This window comes from Microcebus murinus, chromosome 8, assembly GCF_040939455.1.
Source record: "Microcebus murinus isolate Inina chromosome 8, M.murinus_Inina_mat1.0, whole genome shotgun sequence".
NCBI classification, from domain to species: Eukaryota; Metazoa; Chordata; class Mammalia; order Primates; family Cheirogaleidae; genus Microcebus; species Microcebus murinus.
The window spans coordinates 7,110,442-7,133,652 of NC_134111.1; the positions used below are offsets into that span (position 1 = coordinate 7,110,442).

The 23,211-nt window shown below is 37.5% G+C and overlaps 1 long non-coding RNA gene across 2 annotated transcripts in view; it reads right to left on the reverse strand.

The window, feature by feature from the left end:
* Positions 1-1,050: 1,050 nt before the first annotated feature.
* Positions 1,051-23,211, reverse strand: part of LOC105866576 (uncharacterized) — a 100,278-nt gene continuing 78,117 nt past the window's right edge. For both annotated transcript variants that reach the window (XR_012920530.1, XR_012920531.1), the window contains 3 exons: positions 21,155-21,327; positions 7,653-7,706; positions 1,051-1,719 (listed from right to left, as the gene is read on the reverse strand). This is a non-coding gene — a long non-coding RNA (uncharacterized LOC105866576). The remainder of the gene's footprint in view (positions 1,720-7,652; positions 7,707-21,154; positions 21,328-23,211) is intronic.

Below are 23,211 nucleotides of genomic sequence, written 5' to 3' on the forward strand. Positions count from 1 at the left end.
CCTCCTAAGCCTCTCGTTCCAGGAATACCGGCTGCAGCCAGCCAGCAGCTTTGCATATTGGAACAAATCCTGAAATATAAAAGCACTTTGGCATGTTTTTAACAACCTAACTGATGATACCCTGTGCATTTTAATGCTTTGCATGTTTTGAGACAATTAACTGGTACCAGATGATGTGAATTTACCTAGACTGATATAAGTTATAGTGTACATGAGTGATATCTGGACACACCTAAGGAATCATATTTTCAATAACTGAATTGCTCTCATGGGATTTCTTGCTACTCTGCTTCAGGGAGTTGCTACCCCAAGGCTTTGGCTGCACTTTAGGGGGAAGTGGTTCCTGCCAGAGGTATGAGGGATCAGCTATATGCAAGAGAGAAAGGAGGAGTTGCCAAGGAAGGGGGAATATGTCTTCTTTGTCAGAACTTTTAGCTGCAGAGAGCCAGATACAGGGAGAAAAGAAAATAAAGAACAGGGGTAATTACACAAGAAGATGCATTGATGTAAGAGTCTACAAATGAAGAAAAGGAATATCCATGATATTAGTGGGTTCTTGGAAACAGCTGTTAATCTACTTGTCACAAAAAAAGCATGTGATGGTTCCAGATCTACAATATAATAAATAACCTGGCCTTGGTAAAATCATTTCAACAAAACTTTAAGGAGGAAACTGTAGGAGCTCATTTATGAGATCTCAAAAGAGGGCCTTAGTGGCCTCATTGGCAGTATTTGATGCCTCCACTCTCTGGGCATAGATTTCTCGACTGGCAGTGGGCACTGGACCCACCCTGAGATAATGAGCCCATATGAGAATTTGGAGCTGGAACTAAGAGAATTTGGACTCAGCCTCTTGGTTGGGATGTAAACATTGATGCTGTGAGCAAGCTTATTCCAATGTGTCTATGAATCTTCCAATGACATCTTCATAAATGACAGCAAACAACTAACAACAAAAGGTACCAAAAACCTAGAGTTAGGTTCATCTATTTTTTTTTTTTTTTTGGTTTGTTCTTCTCCTTCAATAGATTGATTTATAATGGTGAAGTTTTTAGAATGGGCAAATGGCTATAGGCATATAAAGGGAGTCAGGGTTTGTAGACTTAGAACTTATCTTCTACAGGTAGAATAAATATTCAGCTACATTTTTTAAAGTATCATCCTCAAATCAGAGGAACCATGGGGTATTTATTTTCTGTTGTTGCTGTTTGTGTGTTTATCTAGAAATTGAAGTGTGAATTGGTTATTTTTAATTAATATCTGTAGCCCCATTCTTCTTAGGGAGAAAGCTGTATTAGACACAGAAACTATTGTCAGTTCCAAGAATTGATTACAGTATCTTGAACAACAACAACAAAACACACCTGAATTTCAGGAGGAGGTGGCACATAGGAAAGTATGGAAAATATACAAATGAACATGAAACGGCTCAAGACAATTGCCAAGTGTATTGGGATTGCTTAACCTTTGTGTGTTGGTATTAGTCATAAGTTATAGATATATTTGAATCTTCTTTGAATGCACAATATTAAGTAAAATATTGCTATTTTAAGGAGAACTGATTTTATTTTTCTAGTACATCTGCACAGATCTTCTTCAGGTTTTGGCCAAAGTGCATCTTTTTTATTTTTATAAACTTCTTGCTCATGGAACACAATGACCTGAGTATAGACACTGCATCTGGAAGATCTGCCTCCAAACTTTCTTTAATGTTTTAAACTGAAAGAAATGGGATAACAAAAAGATGAATTTGCTGGAGTCACACAAAAGACCAATCACATGTAAAACTGAGAATCATAGAATTGGAATATAATACAAACTACTCAGAGCATGATTATTTATTTTTACACAATTATTTAAGCCAATGATACAGCAGAAACAAAGTTTTGCAGCTTTGGGTAGGAATGTGGATAAATGATTCAAACTTTATTGAATTCACTTAGTTATCTATACTTATTTCATGGGGGTCACTTAAGGCAAAGTTTCAAGAAGATTTAAGTTTTGTTCAATTTCTTTCTACCTCAGTGTAGGGTGTCTTCCCTCCCTGCTGGCTATTGTATCTTCCAAACTTGAGCACTTAGGGAATTCATTACCTTTGCCAACCTCTCCTAAGAGTCTTCATATTTTGAAAAGAAATATGTACTTCAGCCTCCCCTATCCACACTTTTCATCAAAATAAATCCACCACAAGTACCAGCCCTTTAATACCTGTATTTATTTTTATATATAGCCACGCATATGGTAATAATCATACATGTCAACTTGCCTGCATTTGCAACCCAGCCTAGGTGAGATATTAACCTTCTAATGAGAGTTTCTCAAAAGAAAAACTTTCCTATCAAAATAATGAATCCAATGAGATCCATTTGAGGAATTATTAGCAGGAAAATTTTTTTGTGACTTTTATCTCAATTCCTTTTTAAGGTAGTCAAAGTGCCCTGTTAGAGAGCCATCCTAATGCGACAGCTTGGATGTGCTACTGAAGAGTAAGAATGAACTGGAGATGGTGAGTCCTGAACTGGCCAAGGAAGAGAGCATCCAGTGACAAAGTTCTACCAGAGATGATGATGGGAGCAAGAAGAAAGCACTAGGGAATGCAGGGACAGGAGTTAGGCAAGAAGACGAGAGCTGGACACTGAGAAGGAGGCCAAAGTGTGGCTCTGGGCACAAAGTGAAAGGGTCAGGGTGCAGGAAGTGCACAAGACCTGCAGGACTTGGAATAGCAAAGATCAAAGAAACAGGCATTTGGAGACAGATGATTATGCACCTTTGGACCAATGGAGATTGAAGGTTCTGCGAAGCACATAGTTAAATGTGCCTGCCAAGCCCACCCATGTAAAGACAGCCACGTCAGGATAAGAAAGACAGGGAGTGCCCTGAGCCTATTTCTCAAATGCAGCAGGCACTGAAATGGTCAAAACTTGAGAGACTGGGACAAAAACCTAGCCATCATGTTCACAAAGGTACATTTAATAATCATGGCCCCAAAGAACAACCAACCAACCAAGACAGCACAAAACCTCCAGGTCTTTCTGAGCAGGTGAGTGGTGAGCTCAGCAGTGGTCTCCATGAGGAGCAGCTCCCCAGGGTGGCTGGGACACCCCTGCCTCCGGGAGCGCCCTGCCCCAGCGTGGCTCAGGATGCAGCGTGTGCCTCCCGGTTCCAACGCACCCCGGTAACTCTGATTTAGCTCTCCTTCCCTGAAACGTGATTGGCCGTCTCTAACATTCATTTGATACTGTACTTAGTTTCATATGTAGCAGACTGTGAACACACGCAACTAGATGAATTCTGTGTTGATTTTCTATCGCCGCTGGAGCAGATCATCACACATTTAGTGGCATCAAGCAAACACAAATATTTCATCTCACCATTCTAGAGGTCAAATGCCCAAAGTGGATTATACCGGGCTGACATCGACTCTGTGAGCAGGGCTACGTTCCTTTCTGGAAGCTCCAGGAAATGGTCCATTGTCTCGCCTTTTCAAGCTTCTAGGAGGCTGCCCACGGTCCCTTGGCGTGGGGCTCCCGCTCCCGTCCATATGCAAAGCCAGCAGCAGCTGGTCAAGTCTTTTTGCACATAGAGTCACTCTGACACTGATTATTCATCATCCCTTTGCCACATTTAAAAGACCCCTGTGATTAAGTTATGCCTACCTGGGTAATCTAGGGTATGCTCCTCATTTTAAAGTCAGCAGATTAACAATATTAACTTTATCTGCAACTTTCATCCTCCCAGCCCCATGTGACATAATATATTCACCATTTTCACAGTAAGGACAAGGACATTTTTTGAAGAGACTTCACTCTGCCTGCGACACACCTCAAATGCTTGATAGGCCCAAATCTGTCAAAATCTGCGTATGAACACACACACATACACCACATACACACATACACACCCCCCCACACATATATATACACACAGAGACACACATACATACACACACAGACACACACACAAACACACATATACATACACACACAAACACACACATACACCACACACATATACACACAGAAACACACACCACACACATGTATATACACAGAGACACACACATACACACACAAACACACATACACATACATACACACACAAACGCACACAAAGACAACACACACAGACACATACACACACGCACACACACAAAAGTACAGGCATATATCCCTTTGCAAAAAGGCAACCAAATGAACATATTCTGCCTAAAGATAGAAACATTTAGAGGTATTCAACATGAAATTATATTAGAGGATACTTGAAATCAGCATTATAAAGAAACCTCTTCCTAAGTGGAAATTGATTCAGAGTCATCAATTTAAGAGCTTTAAGCCCAAATTTGCGCATGGAGCACGGGAGGGCTGCATTGCCTGAGATGCTACATTTATGACAACATCTCATAAATGGAAAAGGGTTCCAGGTCCTTAGCAGGAGTTGAGATTGTGTACACAGCCACACCCGGCTGGAGGTGTCAGAGTTATTAATATATATATAGAACTTAACCCATACCCTCTGCTATCAAAATCTCTATGGTGCTGTCTTTTTGGAAAAACAAAGACCAGGATGAGGGATGAGGATGACTTAAGGACTGGCCCCTGGGCAGCCATTATTCTCTCAAGCGGGCACAGCTGCCAACAGCTCTGCAGAGTTAAGCTCACCTCACTCATCTGTTTTCCTCAAGCGTCACAACCGAGCTAATGCTGGTGACGTGCGCCGCCAGGTGTCCTTGTGCTGGCACCACAGGTTTTCCTGTGGAATGACTTAGGGGAGACCATCTTGTTGACGAAGGGTATAAAGGGTCTGTCTTGAAACAAAGTATGTTCTTTTTACTTCAACTGGCTGGGTTTCAAGGATGGCTTTGGGGGGCTTTGGGGGATCATGTGGGCTTACGATCCTGTTGTCACTGTACCCCTGATCCAAGGGAGACCCACAGAGTCCCCACTGGAGTGAGAGGTTCCATGAAACATGAGCGCATCTTATATGGAAATGCCCAGATGCATTCTCTCCTTAACGCCTCTGTTCCTACTTATGAACTGAAAAACAAAAATCTCAGAGTGAAAAGCAAATAACAAAGGAAGAGGGAAAAGAAAACAGGCAGTAGGGCTAGAAACTGCGCCTTCTGTATCTGGACCAGGGAAGAATTCTGGAGCCGGCGGGCAAGGGCTCAGGCCCTGGGTGCTCATGAGGGGGTTATGGAAACACTCAAGACACAGGAAGCATCTTACTAATCTTCCCACCATTACCTTTTCAATTTTCAAAACTTAATAGATCTTGGCCGGGCGCTGTGGCTCACGCCTGTAATCCTAGCTCTTGGGAGGCCGAGGCGGGTGGATTGCTCAAGGTCAGGAGTTCAAAACCAGCCTGAGCAAGAGCGAGACCCCGTCTCTACTATAAATAGAAAGAAATTAATTGGCCAACTGATATATATATAAAAAAATTAGCCGGGCATGGTGGCGCATGCCTGTAGTCCCAGCTACTCGGGAGGCTGAGGCAGAAGGATCACTGCAGCCCAGGAGTTTGAGGTTGCTGTGAGCTAGGCTGACGCCACGGCACTCACTCTAGCCTGGACAACAAAGCGAGACTCTGTCTCAAAAAAAAAAAAAAAAAAAAAAAAACTTAATAGATCTTGCCCTTTTTCTAAACTCCTCCCCTTAAAGAATCTCCTCAGTTTCCTAGTTCAAATTCTTTTTGTGCTTATAGTAAATTTGAAAAGGAGGGAATATTTTCTGTTTTGCATCAGGAAGAAGAGGCTTGCAGCAGGGTCAAATTTTACTTTTAATGCCAGTGAGAAGATACTTTACAAATGTATTTTAAGGACTGAGTGTCTGAGGCAAGTTCTCCTTCCTTAACATATATTCACCCCTTTTTGTAAATATAAAACTTATTTTTTTCTTTCTCAAGGCTTTTAAACATATTGGAAAAATTTGAAATGGCTTAAAGTGCTTAGAAAATGGCATTTTGATGATATAAGTGAACTCAAACTACTTAGCTAAATTTTTTCTTTAAATTACCTATAATTCAAAAAGTTAAGTGAAAATACATTTGCAAATGTACTTGAAGGTTCAATTGATTGTGGATGTTTTGAAATGCGGGTGGAGTAGGTTTAGACATTCAGATCTGTCCATTTCTGCCCAACTGGTGAGCTGTACCTGGAATCTCAACTAGGTCTTTTATCTTCTGAGTCCAAAGCAACTTTCATGTGTAAGTTCATTAAGTATCACTCCAGTATCCTTCACTGTTTTGTGAAATGTTAGGAGAGGAGAGGAATAACATGGTAAGGCTGCATCTGCTTGGTACAGAACATCTTGAGTTTGAATGGGCCAGTGACACAATGAATAATAGTGTGTCTGACTAAGGATCAGAAGGATCAAACTGAGGAGTTTAGAACAAAAAAATTCAGGATGGTTTGGTTTAGGCGAGGGAAAAATCCCTCAGAAATGTGCTCCAGGATTTGTTTCCAAGAACACCTATAGAGAAAATGAGTAAAGCCAACATCTGTTTCATCTGTTTAGTGTAACCAATGTAATCAAAGCTTTAATACATTACCTATTTAATCCTAGAGCAAAATAATAATCATTACACATTGTCTACAAAAGATGAATTTGAGGCTGTATAGATGATGTAACTTGTTCAAAGTCAAAGTGTCAGGAAATGATGGCAGCAAGGTTAAGCATGAGTCATTTCCGAATACCTAACGGCCACTTTGAATTATGTCAGTCCCTCCCATCATCGCACTACCTACGGAGAAGGTATAAATGCTGGACTTCTGGGCCTCTGTCTCTGTCTTCCCTGAAATATTTTTGTCTCCATGACATCTTACACTTACCCTCAATGTTCTTTTCCCACAACCAGAGACCAGGATCCTGTCCTACTTCCCTGATTGAAACTTGAGCCCAGAATAGAACGCAGCATCATCTCATCTTAATTTGTATTTGATAAGAAGTGAAAAAAATTCATTGCTAATTAAGCAGTTCCCTGGATTAGAAAATCAGCAAAGGAGGGATTTTAAGGAAAAGGTTTTCTTGTTGTTAATTCACTTTATTTCCAACGTGTATTGAATGAGCCCTTAGTGTGGATATTTATTATTAACAATCCAACAAAAATAACATTTTGCTCTCTAATGATTTTGCTAATTGATACCACAATTAAACTGAATAATTTAAAACTCAAGTGTTCTAATGTGGGTTACATTGAAAATTTTTCAAGATTATATAACTGCTACCTCCATATTATTTCAGAAATCTCTGGTCACTAATAACCTGGCATTGATGTATACATAGGTAAAAAGTCTTAGAATTCGTAATGTTATTATGGTTTAGAGCAATCATTCCTATTTCTAATGCCAACCCTGATAAAACAAGAAATATTTGGACATATTGAATCATGCTAAGCATATTTAATATAACCAGAAAACATATATTATTACTTTTCAATTGGTTTATACAAATAGTTAACTTTGAGAAATTCAAATATTTTAGGCTTTTACAGAATCTTTCAAGTATTCTCTATGGTTGAATACATCTATGTTGCTTAATGTCTTTAAGTAACTCCCTTGTGAATTTCAGTTTAAACAGGAAAATTTTGACTAAGGTTTTAAATACCTTTCAACTCTTAAAGATACGTTTAAGTTTTCAATGTAGTTTTAAAATTACCTATTAATGGACAGCAAATATACTGCATATTCAGCACCTACTGCATACCATGCACTGTTCAAGGTAATTGACAGTTCAGGAGGAAATCAGCTTCAGGTGATGGAATGGAAGTGTGCATGGAGGCAATTAAAATCCAGGCAAGAGGCAGTGGCAGGAAATATAGAAGAGAGAAAAAAAGAAGTTAAGGATATTGTCAGATTGTTTTTTGGCATGATCAAACAGAAAGATAAATTTGCCACTTACTTGAATGGCAGATGACTTAAGGAGATACCAGTCTGTAGGAGGCAAAGGAAGTTTGGTTTTGGAATGTTATTTGAGATTACTTTCAGAAGTTGATGATGAGAGTATAAACTGTTGCCACATTGAAAAACTGTTTGGTTGAATCTATCAAAACAACATATACACTTGCCCAACACTTCTACTCCAAGGTATATGACAAAGAGGGAGTGTAAAAACTTCACCAAAAGACTTGTCCAAAAAATTTCACAGCAGCACTACTTATAACATTGAAAAACTAGAAGCAGACTAAATAATAATAAGTAATACATTATGATATATTTATGTAATAAAATATTATACAACAATGTACCTATTTGCAACATTATAAATGCATCCCACAAATGATAAGACAAAATAGACACAAAGGAGTAAACACTGCCTGATTCCATTTATATAAGTTTTACAAAGAAGCAAAACCTAAGGTATTTAAAATATTGGTAACTTGGGGATAGTGATAATTATGGGCAAAGTACAAATGATGGGCCACTGTGATGCTGAAAAAAGCAGTTGTCTTTTTAGAAATGCATTGAACCATACAACCATATTTTATATGCTCTTAACTATTTACATATTAATCAAATAAAAAATTTAACATACGTTTTAGGTATTTAATAAATTTTCATATGGAGATGATAGATAAATGGTTGAGTATATGAGCCTAAAGTTTTAAGGAAGGTCTGGGCTGGATATAAAACAGGGAGCTGCCAAAGTTTATATGAGATAAAACAATTGCGCACAATCCCAAGAAGATGCATACATAGTGAATAAGGTATAAGACCAAATTTTGTGCACTCCAAAGTTGGAGTCTAGGAAAATTAATTATGGCCTATAAATGGATATGAGAAAAGGTGATCAGAGTGACAAGAGGATAGCTGAGTGTGCAGAGTTCAAAAGCCAAGCTAAGAAAATATTTTTGAAAAGTAATTGGCTTTTCAAAGTAATTTGAAGGTAAAAAATGCAGATGGGTGAAGCAATATGACTTAGTATAGGAAAAAAAATGCTCATCTATGAGAAATTACAGCATCATGCTCATAGTTAACAATACCACACAGTGTACTTAAAATTTTGCAAGAGGGTAGAGCTTAAGTGTTATCATCATCATCATATATAAACTGGGTGGGAGGAAACTTTTGGAGGTCATAGATGGGTTTATGGCATAGATGTGGTGATGGTTTCACTGGTGTATACTTACCTCCAAACTCATCAAGATATATGATTAAATATGTATGACATATTTTTAATAAAAAGAACTCCCTATAATCACATCCAGCCAGACTTCAGTCAAAACTCAGGCATATGAAAGCCTATGGTTCCAGACCTATTTTAAAAAAATTCCCTTTCATTCTTTCATTCCCCGAATCTTTCTCAAATAACAAAATTTGAATTTTCTTGGAAAAAAAAGAAGGAGAGAGAGAGAGAAAGAAAGAAATAGGGATGATTCTCTAGAGGGACAATGTTAGAAAGCCTTAGGAAAAGGAACCTAGTGACAAGGGTCATCCTTGGTTAGACTCAGGAAGAGTTCACAGGCAACAATTGGAACACGGAAAGAAAGAATAGACATGAGTGAAGATAGGCCAGGTGGACATTTTTTAATGATGGTTTATAGTGTCTCTGTGGAAGAAGTAGGGTCTTCACTTAAACATGGATAGAAGGGAAAAGGTTTGAAGAAAGAGAAGAAGGTACTATAAAGTCTCCTTGATGAGCATGTGCTGATGAAGACAGGAAATGTAATAGTTTTTCTGGACAACATGTAAAGGCCCACTTGCCGTTGTAGTTCATATATTAAAAGTAAAATAAATTATTTAGATAAGGCTATTATAAATATTTGTATCCTCCATTTGCACAAGAATGGATAAAGCTGTTGAAGGATCAACATCCTTTTGGGAGGCATTGCTAATGAAAAATTGTCTTATTATCATTAAGGGATGATAATGAATAGAGATTAGTCTAATTGATATATACCAGGTCATAAAGGAAGGTAGTTTTTTCTTCATGTCCTGTGTTTCTTCTATTGTTGTTTTTCTTTCCTTCTCCTTTGCCCAAAATAACAACAATGATAATAATAGTAATTTAAACAAATATTTTTAAAAGTTAAGGGATACCAAGACAATACCAAGTTTTAGGTAAATATTTCATGTACAGTAGAATATCTAATAAGATAGCAGATGTTTTCCAGTTTCGGGAAATTAAAAATAGTGTGATCTGTGTTTATGTGTATGTGACATTATCTCCATGTGTTTTCACACCACCAATTTTAATTGTTTGTTTCCTTGACTGTAAAGATATAAGAGGTAATGAGTTCTTCATTGTTCACTAATTGTGTACTTAACAGAAGTCTCAGGCAGCAATTGTAAATCGCTGCTTTACTCCAATGTTTGGGTATACCAGTGCAAATAATCACAGATACATCTGTTCTCACATAAAGCAAACTGCTTCTGCTATGAAAATAAACAGATGCAGCGAGCACTAAAAATCATCCTGGTGAATTTGGTTGATTAGAATTTAGTGGCTTCTCCTTTTGATATAATGTATGTTTAAAAATTCACCTCTATATATCAATATGCCTATATATCTTTATTTATCTATATACTTTTATTTTAATTTATCTATATATCTTCATTTCTAAAATAGTGAAAGTAGAGATATGAGAAGCAGTACTGCCTACATGGTGACCCCGAACTACTTTCTCCAAAGGAGGATTTTTTTAACAATAAGGAATGATTTAAAAATAGTTTAGAACTGGAAGCAGAGACATCCCGAGTAGCCTGGACACCAGCGGCAAGGGTAGGTGGAAAGGTTAACTTTCCCCTCCCTTGCATCCGGGACTGTTGGTGAGCTCTCCAGTGGTTGGAGAGACCTGCGGACACCAGCCCAGAGACAGCCACTGCCAGTGAGCGGTAAGCCTACAGCAGACGCAGGACCAGGGTCCCAACTCCCTTGGGACACCTCCGTGGCAGACCCAAGCCATGTGGCAGGCCCCATATTGCTACACTCCCCCCACCACCACCACTGTCCCTATCCGGGGCTGCGAAGAGAGACAATATAGCCACCAGCTGGAAGCACCTCCAGGGAACGGGACCTTCCCTTTCAGGGCCCTTCAGCTGACTGAGGGGAACTCAGACTGTGAACTCCCTACCCACCAGACAGGTGCTGCTGGCCCAGTGATTCCAGGAGAACAGGGCAGACCCTGAGGCTGAGAGACATCAATCCTGCTTGGGCTCCCTATAGGTGAATTAGGACTGGCACTCCTCTCCCTGGTGGGGTTAGGGATTGAACTCCGGAGCCCAGAGGTCAGACCTGCAGACCAGATCCCGTGCACCCAGGTCTCACATTGCCCGGGGCACAGAAGGGATATTCCTGAACAGCCTACTGAGGTGTGTGTGCCTTCTGGGGCAGATCAGCATCCTTGAGGGCAACCCTCCTCCCAAAGGGGGCCTGAGTGCCCAGCCCAGGTAGCAATCCTGCGTAGGGAACCTCCCGGCCAGCGTCACAGCCAGGGGAGGCCCAGTGGCATGAAGTCTGGCCTGCTGGCAGAGGCCCAGGAGTAGCCACAGAGTGCGGAGAGTTGAAAGGAGCGGGCCCGCTCCAGACTGCAGGTCTCAGATGGCCCCATCCCCACACGCAAACTTTCTGACTGAGCGGGGACATTTCAGCTTCTCCCTGACAGCTTTTCCCAGAAGCAGAGAACAGAACTTTGACCCCTGCTAACAGCATTGTTGGTGCCTGAGGGCAAGCTTCCCCAACACAGCTCTACCCAGACTCACTCCCAGACCAGCCCTCACTGAGGTGGAGAATAAGGACACACCTGGAAGTCCCAGGGCCCCACTGACTAACTGAGGCACTAGAGTGCCTCTCCAGACAAACAAGAACTGGATAAAGACTGAAAAACAACATTGTAGCCTGCTTGTCTGGGCAAGTGCCACCTACTGACAGGGAGGACATTTTGCACACCCTTTCCACGATACCTACTGATTCATCATACAGGGTGTGGTCAAATCTCACCCACAAACACCACCTACTGGCTCAGAGACTAAATAGGGCATGTCAATATCCAAATGAAAACCTAAAGGCAAGAAGCAACAACTGATCCAGATGAGAAGAAATTAGCGAAGGAACTCTGGAAATGAAGAACCAAACAGAAAGCACACCCCGAAAGAGGAGCACTAGCCCCTTAGAAATGGACACCAAACAAAATCAGACCACTAAAATGACAGAAGAGGACTGTTGAAGGAGGATTGAAAGAAAATTCAACTACTTTCAAGAAAAACTGGATAACCAACACAAAGAAAACACAAAAAGATTCTAGGACATGGAACAAAAATTCACTAAAAAAAATCGATACAATGAAGAAAAATCTAACAGAAGTCCTAGAAATGAAGAATTAATTCAGGGAACTACAAAATACAATGGAAAGCCTCAAGAACAGGGTAGATAAAACAGAAGAAAGAATCTCAGAGATTGAAAATAACACCTTCCAATTAAATAAATCAGTCACAGAGATAGAGCAGAGAAACAAGAGAAAAGATCAAAGCCTACAAGAGATGTGGGATTATGTCAAGAAACCTAATGTGAGGGTCATAGGGCTACCAGAAGGGGAAGAAGAAAACACTCAAGGATTAGACAAGCTACTTGAAGATATAATAGAGGACAATTTTCCAGGCCTTGCTCAAAATTTCCAGATACAAGTTCAAGAAGCTCAGAGGACACCTGGGAGATTCAATGCAAACAGAAAGATGTCACAACATGCAGTCATCAGACTGACCAAAATATGAACCAACCAAGGAGGCCTTTCTATGAGCTGTAAGATGAAAGAAGCAAGTAACATACAAAGGAAAGATAATCTGAATAATGCCAGACTTCTGTACTGAAACTTTACAAGCAAGGAGAGACTGGGGCCCCATTCTGACTCTTCTGAAACAGAATAATGCCCAGCCTGGAATCTTATTCCCTGCAAAACTAAGTTTTGTATTGAAGGAGAAATCAAGATATTCTCAGATAAGAAAAGAATGAGGGAATTCACCAAGACAAGACCAGCCCTTCAAGAAGTACTCAAAACAGTGTTACCCACAGATAAGCTAATAAACACTCATGAATATAAATCTACTCAAAGCTAAAGATCAAAGCCCAGATACCACAATGTCTCAAGAGAGAAAACAAAGCAACAAAGTTCAACCCAACATGATGAACAGAAATCTGCCCCACCTGTCAGTTATCTCAGTAAATGTGAATGGCTTAAACTATCCACTCAAGAGACATAGGCTAGCTGATTGGATAAAAACATATAAGCCAAGTATCTGCTGCCTTCAGGAAACACATCTAACCTGCAAGGACCTGCAGTTAGACTAAAGATAAAGGGGTGGAAAACAATATTTCAAGCAAATGGAAGCCAGAAGAAAGCTGACCTGGCAGTCTTGATGACAGAAAACTTAGTTTTTAAATCAAAAATAGTAATAAAAGACAAATAAGGTCACATATAATGGTGAAGGGTACAGTTCAACAAGAAGACATAATAATTCTAAATATATAAGCACCCAACTTTGGTGCATCCAGATTCATAAAGTAAACTGTACTTGATCTAAACAAATGGATAAACAACAACATCATAATAGTCAGAGAATTTTACACCCCACTGACAGCACAGGACAAATCCACCAAACAGAAAATCAACAAAGAAATAATAGGCTTAAAGAGAACAATAAAACAAATGGGCCTGACTGACAATTTACAGGACATTCTACCCCAAACCACTGAATATATGTTCTTCTCATCAGCTCATGGGTCATTCTCTAAGATTGACCATATCCTAGGACATAAAGCATGTCTCAAACAATTTAAAAAATAGAAATTATACCATGTATCTTTTTAGACCACAACGGATTAAATGTAGAAATCAATCCTAACAGGAGTTCTCATTTCTACACAAAGTCATGGAAACTAAACAGTCTTCTGCTGAATGATAACTTGATAAATGAGAAAATCAAGATGAAAATCAAAAGATTTTTTGAACTAAATGAGAAAGGCGACACAAGTTACCAAAACCTATGGGACACAGCTAAAGCAGTCCTGAGAGGATAGTTTATTTCCATAGATGCTTATATCGAAAATCAAAAAGATCACAAATAGACAACATAATGAACCATATCAATGAGCTGGAAAAAGAAGAACAGACTGACCCCAAGCCCAGCAGAAAAAGTGAAATCATTAAGATCATAACTAAACAAAATTGACAAGAGGGAAACTATATGGAAGATTAATAAAACAAAAAGTTGATTCTTTGAAACAATAAACAATAAATTGACACACCATTGGCTAGAATAATGAAAAGCAGAAAAGAAAAATCTCTAATAAGCTCCATCAGGAACAATGAAGGAGAAACTACAACTGATGCCCCGGAGACAAAACATATAATTTATGAATACTACAAAAACCTCTATGCACACAAACTGGAAAATGTGGAGGAAATGGACAATTCCTTAGAAATACACAGACTCCCTAAGCTCAACCAGGAAGAAATAGAATTCCTGAGCAAACTAATATCAAGTACTGAAATTGAAACAGCAATGAAAATCCTTCGTAAAAAGAAAAGTCCTGGACCATATGGTTTCACACTCAAATTTTACCAGACCTACAAAGAACTGGTGCCTATCCTACAGAAATTATTCCACAACATCAAGAAGGATGGAAACATCCCCAACACGTTTTAAGAAGCAAACATAACCCTGATACCAAAACCAGGAGAGGATGCAACAAACAAAGAAAACTACAGACCAATATCCCTTATGAATGTAGATGCAAAAATTATCAAAAAAATCCTAGCCAATCAAATCCAGGTACTTGTCAAGAAAATAATCCCTCACAACCAAGTGGGCTTCATTCCAGGTATGCAGGGATGGTTCAACATACGCAAATCTATAAATGTAATTCACCATATAAATAGAAGCAAAAACAAAGACCATATGATCCTCTCAATAGACCCAGAAAAAGCATTTGACAAAATTGAACACCCTTTTATGATAAGAACTCTCAACAAAATAGGCATAGATGGGGCTTACCTAAAAATGATGCAAGCCATATACAACAAATGCACAGCCAATATCATATTCAATGGGGAAAAATTGAAGGCATTTCCACTTAGAACTGGAACAAGACAAGGTTGCCCACTATCTCCACTTCTATTCAATATAGTACTGGAGGTCCTTGCTACAGCAATCAGACAGGAGAGTGGAATTAAGGGCATCCAAATGGGAGCAGAAGAGATAAAACTCTCACTCTTTGCTGATGACATGATATTATAGACCTAGAAAACCCCAAGGATTCAACCAAGAGACTCCTTGATCTGATAAATGAATTTGGTAAAGTCTCAGGATACAAAATCAACACACATAAATCAGAGGCATTTATATACACCAACAACAGTACAATGAGAACCAAATCAAAGATTCAAACCCTTCAAAAGAGTAACAAAGAAAATAAAGTGCCTAGGAATATATGTCACCAAAGAGGTAAAAGACCTCTACAGGTAGAACTATGAAACAGTGAAGAAAGAAATAGGAGAGGATGTAAACAGGTGGAAGAATATACCATGCTCATGTGTCGGCAGAATCAACATTGATAAAATGTCTACACGACCCAAAGTGACCTACAGAGTCAATGCAATCCCTATTAAAATCCCATCATCATTTTTCACAGATATAGAAAAAATAGTTTTACGATTTGTATGGAACCAGAGAAGACCCTGTATAGCAAAATCAATCCCAGACAATAAAAACAAAATAGGAGGTATCAATTTACCAGATTTCAAACTATACTACATGGCTATAGTAACTAAAACACCTTGTGTCTGGCACAAGAACAGGGACATTGACCAGTGAAACAGATCAGAGAACCCAGATATAAAACCATCCTCATATAGCCAACTAATCTTCAACAAAGCAGACAAAAACATACTCTGGGGAAAAGAATCCTTATTCAATAAATGGTGCTGGGAAAACTGGATAGCCACATGTAGAAGACTGAAACAGGACCCACACCTTTCACCTCTCACAAAAATCAACTCATGCTGGATAACAGACTTGAACCTTAGGTGTGAAACTATTAGAATTCTAGAAGGAAACATTGGAAATACGCTTCTAGACATTGGCCTAGGCAAAGAATTTATGAAGAAGAGCCCAAAGATAATCACAGTGACAAGAAAAATAAATAAATGGGACCTGATCAAATTAAAAAGCTTCTGCACAGCCAAAGAAACTGTCAAGAGAGCAAACAGACAACCCACAGAATGTGAGAAAATTTTTGCAAGCTACACATCTGATAAAAGACTGATAACTAGAATTTATTTAAAACTCAGGAAAATTAGCAAGGAAAAATCAAACAATCCCATCAAAAAGTGGGCAAAGCACATGAATAGAAATTTTTTAAAAGAAGACAGAATAAAGGCCAACAAACATATGAAAAAATGCTAAACATATGAAAAAATGCTAAACATCTCTAATCATCAGAGAAATGCAAATCAAAACTGCAATGAGATATCACTTATCTCTATTAAGAATGGCCTTTATCAAAAAGTCCCCACACAATAAATGTTGGAGTGGATGTAGAGAGATAGGAACACTCCTACACAGCTGGTGGGACTGCAAACTGGTTCAGCCTCTGTGGAAAACAATATGGAGATACCTTAAAGTGATACAAGTCAATCTACCATTTGATTCAGTAATTCCTGTATTAGACATCTACCCAAAAGATCAAATGACACTCTACAAATGGGACACCTGCACTCAAATGTTTATAGTAGCACAGTTCAAAATCGCAAAGGTGTGGAAACAACCCTTGTGCCCATCAATACATAAGTGGATTAATAAAATATGGTATATGTACACCATGGAGTGCTGTTCAGTTTTAAAAAACAATGGTGATATAGTACTTCTTGTGTTTTCCTGGATAAAGCTGGAACCCATTCTACTAAGTGAAGTATCTCAAGAATGGGAAAAACAAGCACCACATGTATTAACCAGCAAATTGTTATTAGCACATCAACACCTAAGTGGACATATAGGAATAACATTTATCAGGTGTCCGTTGGGTGGGAGGGGGAGGAGGGGATGGGTATATACAAACATAATGAGTAAGATGTGCAATGGTTGGGGGATGGTCACGCTTGAAGCTCTGACTAGAGGGAGGGGCATGAGCAATATATGTAACCTTAACATTTGTACCCCCATAATATGCGGAAATAAAAAAAATGGAAAAAAATTAAAAAATAAAAATAGTTTAGAGGGCTGGCCATTGTGGCTCATGGCTATAATCCTAGCACTCTAGGAAGGCAAAGTAGGTGGATTGTTTGATCTCAGGATTTCAAGACTAGCCCAAGCAAGAGCGAGACCCCATCTCTACTAAAAATAGAAAGAAATTAATTGGCCAACTAAAAATATATAGAAATAATTAGCCAGGCTTCGTGGTGCATGCCTGTAGTCCCAGCTACTTGGGAGGCTGAGGAAGGAGGATTGCTTGAGCCCAGGAGTTTGAGCTTGCTGTGAGCTAGGCTGACTCCACAGTATTCTAGCCCAGGCAATAGAGTGAAATTCTATCTAAAAAAAAAAGTTTAGAGAGGATAACATCAGCAAAATGATGTTGTAGACAGCTCCGAATGCCCATCCTTCCACAGAAACATAAAAAAAGAGCAAAATGGACAGGACCAACTTTGTCGGAACACTAGAAAACAGCCAAAAGTTCACAGCAATGAAAAGGCAGCTTTAAAACACTAGAAGAACTTTTTGTACTTTTACTTGCTTTTGTTCTGCTCTTCTCCACTTTCAATAATGAGTAGATCTAGACTGAGGATCAAATAAAAGAACGGAGGACTTAAAATATACTATAAACCTATAAATGCTACTGTATACATAATATAAATCTATAAGCAATGCTATGAACAAACAAAAACAATATACTCCACTCAATAATAGCAGAATGTACATTCTAATAACAGCAGTTGTATAAAAAACATTTTCTATGATATATGAGTTATTTGGCCATGGGCCATGAATCAAGTTTAATTTTTTGTTTTTTTATAAATCACACAAAGCATATTTTCCAACTGCAATGAAATAAACCTAGAAATAATTACAGAAAAAAAATCAGAAAATTCACAAGTATGTAGAATTTAAGCAACACACTTTTAATCACCCAATAGGTAAAAAAAGAAAATAAAAGATAAATTAGAATATAAATACAGATATATGTAAATGAAAAGAAAATATATTAAAACTTATAGGGTGCAGTGAAGCAGTACTCAGAGGGAATGTCATAGCAGTAAACAACTAATTTATAAAAAGAAAACAAATAAAGATTTCAAATCAACCTAACTTTAAACCTCAAGGAACTAAAAAGAAGAGAAAACTAATTTCAGTGCTAGCATAAGAGATTAATAGAGATAAGAGGGGAAATATATGAAATAAAGAGTAGAAAAACAATAGAGAGAATCAACAAAAACAAAACTTGATTCTTTGGAAGGATCAACAAAACTGACAATTCCTTAACTAGAACTGACAAAAATATAGGAATAATACAAATAAATAAAATCAGAAATAAAAGTTAGATCATTAATATAGACTTTACAGAAATAAAAAGACATAATTGAAAAATATTATGGAAAATTGTATGCCAATAAATCAGATAAACTTTCTGGAATAGAAAAATTCCTAGAAACACAAATATTACTAAAACTGACTCAAGAAGTCATACAAAGCTTCAGCATACATATAATAAGTAAAAATATTCAATCAAAAATAATAAAGTAACAAGAAAACAACACCAAGAAAATAAAACCCTCTCAGAAAAGAAAAGCCCAGGGCTAGATGTTTTCACTGGTGAATTCTACTAAATATTTAAAGAAGAATTGACACCAATCCTCCTCAAAACTTTCTAAAAAAAAGAAGAGGAAAGACTACTTCTTAACTCATTTTATGAAATAAACATTACCCTGACACAAAAGCCAGATAAAGACATCAGAAAAAATGTAATTACAGATACATAAATTCTCATAAAAACAATAGCAAATGAAATATAACAAAATAATTCACACACAAAAAAAAAGTTTCTTGTGCCAATAATAGTGTTGGCCAAGTCAGTGGGTACAAAATCAACATGCAAAAATCAGTGGTATTTCCATACACCTGCAATGAAAAATCTGAATATGACATTAATATAGCAATTCCATTTACAAAAGTATCTAATAGAATAAAACACTGAAGGATAAATTTAACCACAAAGATAAAATATTTGTTCCCTGAAAAATTTAAAAAAAAGAAAATAACATGCTGAAGGAAATGAAATAATGCCCGAATAAATGAAAAAAAAAAATCCTTTTCTTCATGAATTGAAAGATAATATTGTTTAGATGTCAATACTGTCCAAAACAATTTATAGATGTAATACAAACTCTTAACAAAATATGAACATCCATTTTTGAAAATATGGAAAAGCTGATCTGCAAATTCATATTAAATTGCAAAAAGCCCCAAATAACCATTACAATCTTGTGGAAAAAAATAAGAATGTCAGAGGTTTCACACTTCACAATTTTAAAACTTAATGCTAAGCTTCAGTGATCAAAACAGTGTATTATTAGTATAAGAACAGACACATACACCAAGGGAACAAAATTGAAAGTGACCAGAAAATAAACCCATCCATTTTGGGTTTATTCAAAGGCCAACTGATATTCAACAAGGGTACCAAGATAATTTGATCAGCAAATAAAAATAAAAAATAAAAAAAATAAAACTCCTTAACAGCGGTGCATGGACAAATGGATACCTCTATGAAAAAGAACAAATATGGACCCTTACTTCACACCACATACAAAAAATAACTCATAATGGATCAGCTTAAATATAAGATATTAAGTTAAAATCCTCTGAGAGGAAAACACGGTGTAAATCTTCATGAGCTTTGGTTTAACAATGAATTCTTAGATATGACACCAGAAACATAAACAACAAAAGAAAAAAATAAATAAATTGAACTTCATCAAAATTAAAAACTTTTGTATGTCAAAGAAAATTATAACGACTATAGAATATTTGATAATATTTGGAAATCATATATCTGACAACTCAGTGAGAAAGATAACCCAATTGAAAAATGTCAAAGAATTTGAATAGATCTTTCTCCAAAGAGTATATATGCAAATGACCAATAGACACATGAAAATATGTTCAACATCATTAGTCATTAGGGCAATGCAAATCAAAGTTACAATGAGATACCACTTCATATCACTAGGATGATTAAATTTAAAAAATAAATATATAAAAGCAACTAGTGTTGGTGAGGATTTGGGAAATTATTACTAGAAACATCACATGTTGTTGGTAGAAATGCAACATGGTTTGGCTGCTATGGAAAATAGTTTGAGAATCTTTCAAAAAATTAAACATAAAGTTATTCAAGGATGCCTCAATGGCACTTCTAGTTATGTATCCCTCAAAATTAAAAACAAGTACTCCCATATGTCCATGTAAGTGTTAATCATTTAGTATCAATTTAATGTTGAGTACAGGGGTGTTTATTTCTCCATTCTTGTGACATTCATCAGAGACGAGCGGGTTGGGGGTAGGTGGGGATGGGTTAATAATGGGTGCTCACGTCTGGGCGATGGGCACACTTGTAGCTCTGACTCAGGTGGTGAAAAGGCAATTTATGTAACCAAAGAGTTCATATCCCCATAATATTCTGAAATATAAATAAATAAATAAAACACATACTCAAACAAGTACAGGTGCACACTAGTACTTGTGCAACAATCCCCTACAATATCCAAAAGGCAGAAAAAGCCCAAACGGCCATCAAGGGATGAATGGATAAACAAATTGATACATATACGCAAAATAGAATATTATTCAGCAAAATATGAAAAAACTGATATGTACTACAATGTGAATGTACCTCCAAAACATTTTACTTATTGAAAGAGCGAGAACGAAAGGTCCCATATTATATAATTCCATTTATATGAACTATCCAGAACAGACAAATCCAGAAAGACAGAATGCAGACTGGGGCTTACCAGGGGCTGAGGGGAGAAGAGATGGACAGAAATTGCTTAATGGGTTCAGGATTTTACCCTGGAGTGATAGAAATAGTTTAGAATTAAACAGACCTAGTAGGTAGACTCTATATCTCTGCAACCTAACTACCAGGGTGCAGGTCTTCTGTTGTCAACTCACTTAACGTGTCAGTGCATCCATTTTCTAATTGCGTGGAGTTCCAAAACTGGTGCCTTGAGCATAGTAGGAGCTATGTATTGTTGCTGTCGTTAACGTTCAAACACTATATGCACATGAAGACCTTGCAGTAGTAGTGATGTGATCATGATGTATGAACAAAGGATGAGGAAGAACTAGAAAACACAGTGAACAACAAATTTTCATTAAAATATTTTCTAATATAGTACAAAAATAATTTTGTAACAAGGCTGATAAAAATTTCAGGTTTAGGGTATGTTTTCGTACGTGAACTCTGATTCTAACTGTCTAAATTGTTATTTTTTTTTCCTGAAATGTGAACTACTGTATGCCAACAGCAACAAGACATCTTATAAATCATCAACATATTGGGTAGTGGGTTATGAATATTTTGTACTTTCTCTATTTTTCAAACTTCCCATAGATATCTTTTATGTATTTGTATTCAGAAACAAATATATTTTGAAATATATATGTTTGGAAAAGAAAGTTTGTAACTAAAACTAGAAAGTAATTTGGAGCATATTAGAATACAATGGTGAAGTCAGTAAACAAAAAACTTATATATATATATTTTCTTTTTACTGAGTTAAAGTGGCATTTTGGTTAAATAAAAAGAGCTGTGATTGTACCTTACTCTTGAAAAGTATTATGTAGGACACTCTATTTGAGAAAAATAATGAGCATCTACAATCAGAGTATGAATTTTCGTATTGACCTATCATAGACACCACACAAAGACTTACTGTGGACTGTGCATTTATCTCTGATACACTGAAAGAAAATTATAGAATGTGTAAGAGAAGTACTAAATTATATAAATGTTTTGCAACATAATATGTGGCCTTCAGCAAGTAACTTCTCTGTATGTTTCAGTTTTATCATCTATAAAATAAACGTTCTCTCTTGTTGTCTAATCATTTAGGTCAATAGAGGTTCTTAGAGTTTATCAAGTATAATCTCAAACTAAATTCTACTTAACATTTTCCCCTGCTTGTGTAGAATTATTTAAAGCTGGCAAGAACATACACACATACACATATACATGTCATCCTCTGTGCAAACTAACCTACATTTATTTAGGACCACACTTAAGATGACTATAAAATGACTGATAATAGAAAGCAGGTAGAACTACAAATGAATTACTCAGTGATACATCAACCTAAACCAGGAAAATCAAATGTACTTCTCTTGTCCATTCATCGTATTTGCTTATAGAACAATTTATAGGGAGGAAAAACATATGTTCTTTCACTCCAAGCAAGCCCCTACTTCTTCCTTGGCGTAAATGATGCTTATGCACGACGGTGTGCTTATACTTGTGATGTTTTAGTCTTTTTAAAATATACAAACAAAATCAAAGGATTCTCTGACTAGTACTTTTCAGTTTCCATTTCTCAGTTTATGGGTACCTAAGACTCATTTTTATGGAGGAAGCAGTGCTGTCTTGTTTAAACAAAAAATTAACAGAACGCTCTTGAGTTTGTGTTCAAGTGTGTGGTTCAGGCACATCCTTTAGATGCTTGGGAGGCTGGCGGTACTCAGTGGGCACCCGATCTAGGAGTGTCCTCAAGAGCAGCCTATTTTTCTACCTGTTAGGTCCAAAGCCAAGGAGAGAGAGAGCGAGAGAGACAGAGAGGGGGAAGAGGGAGAGAGAGAGAGGGAGAGAGCCTCATGTGTAGCAAAATGCTGTTTATTTGGGACATCTGGGTGCGGATGGATGGAGGCCAAAGAGCACCCACACTGAGGGAGGGGAGAGCCTTGGGTTTTATAGAGGGTTTCTTAGCAGGGAGTGAGTGCCTGGGCTGGAACAGCTGCTGCAATAAATTTCTTTTTTAAACAACCAATTTCTCAGACCCCTGGGTCAGTCTCATCCTTAGTGATAAGGGCGGGGTTAGTTCCATCCTTATGGGGGAATAGGAATGCTGGCTGCAGCTGTCTGTTAGGTTTACAACCTCCAGGGACTCCCCAGATTCCTGCGGCTGTTGTTTCACAAACCTCAATCAATTTTCCATTAACCGCATTCTCTGTCCCAT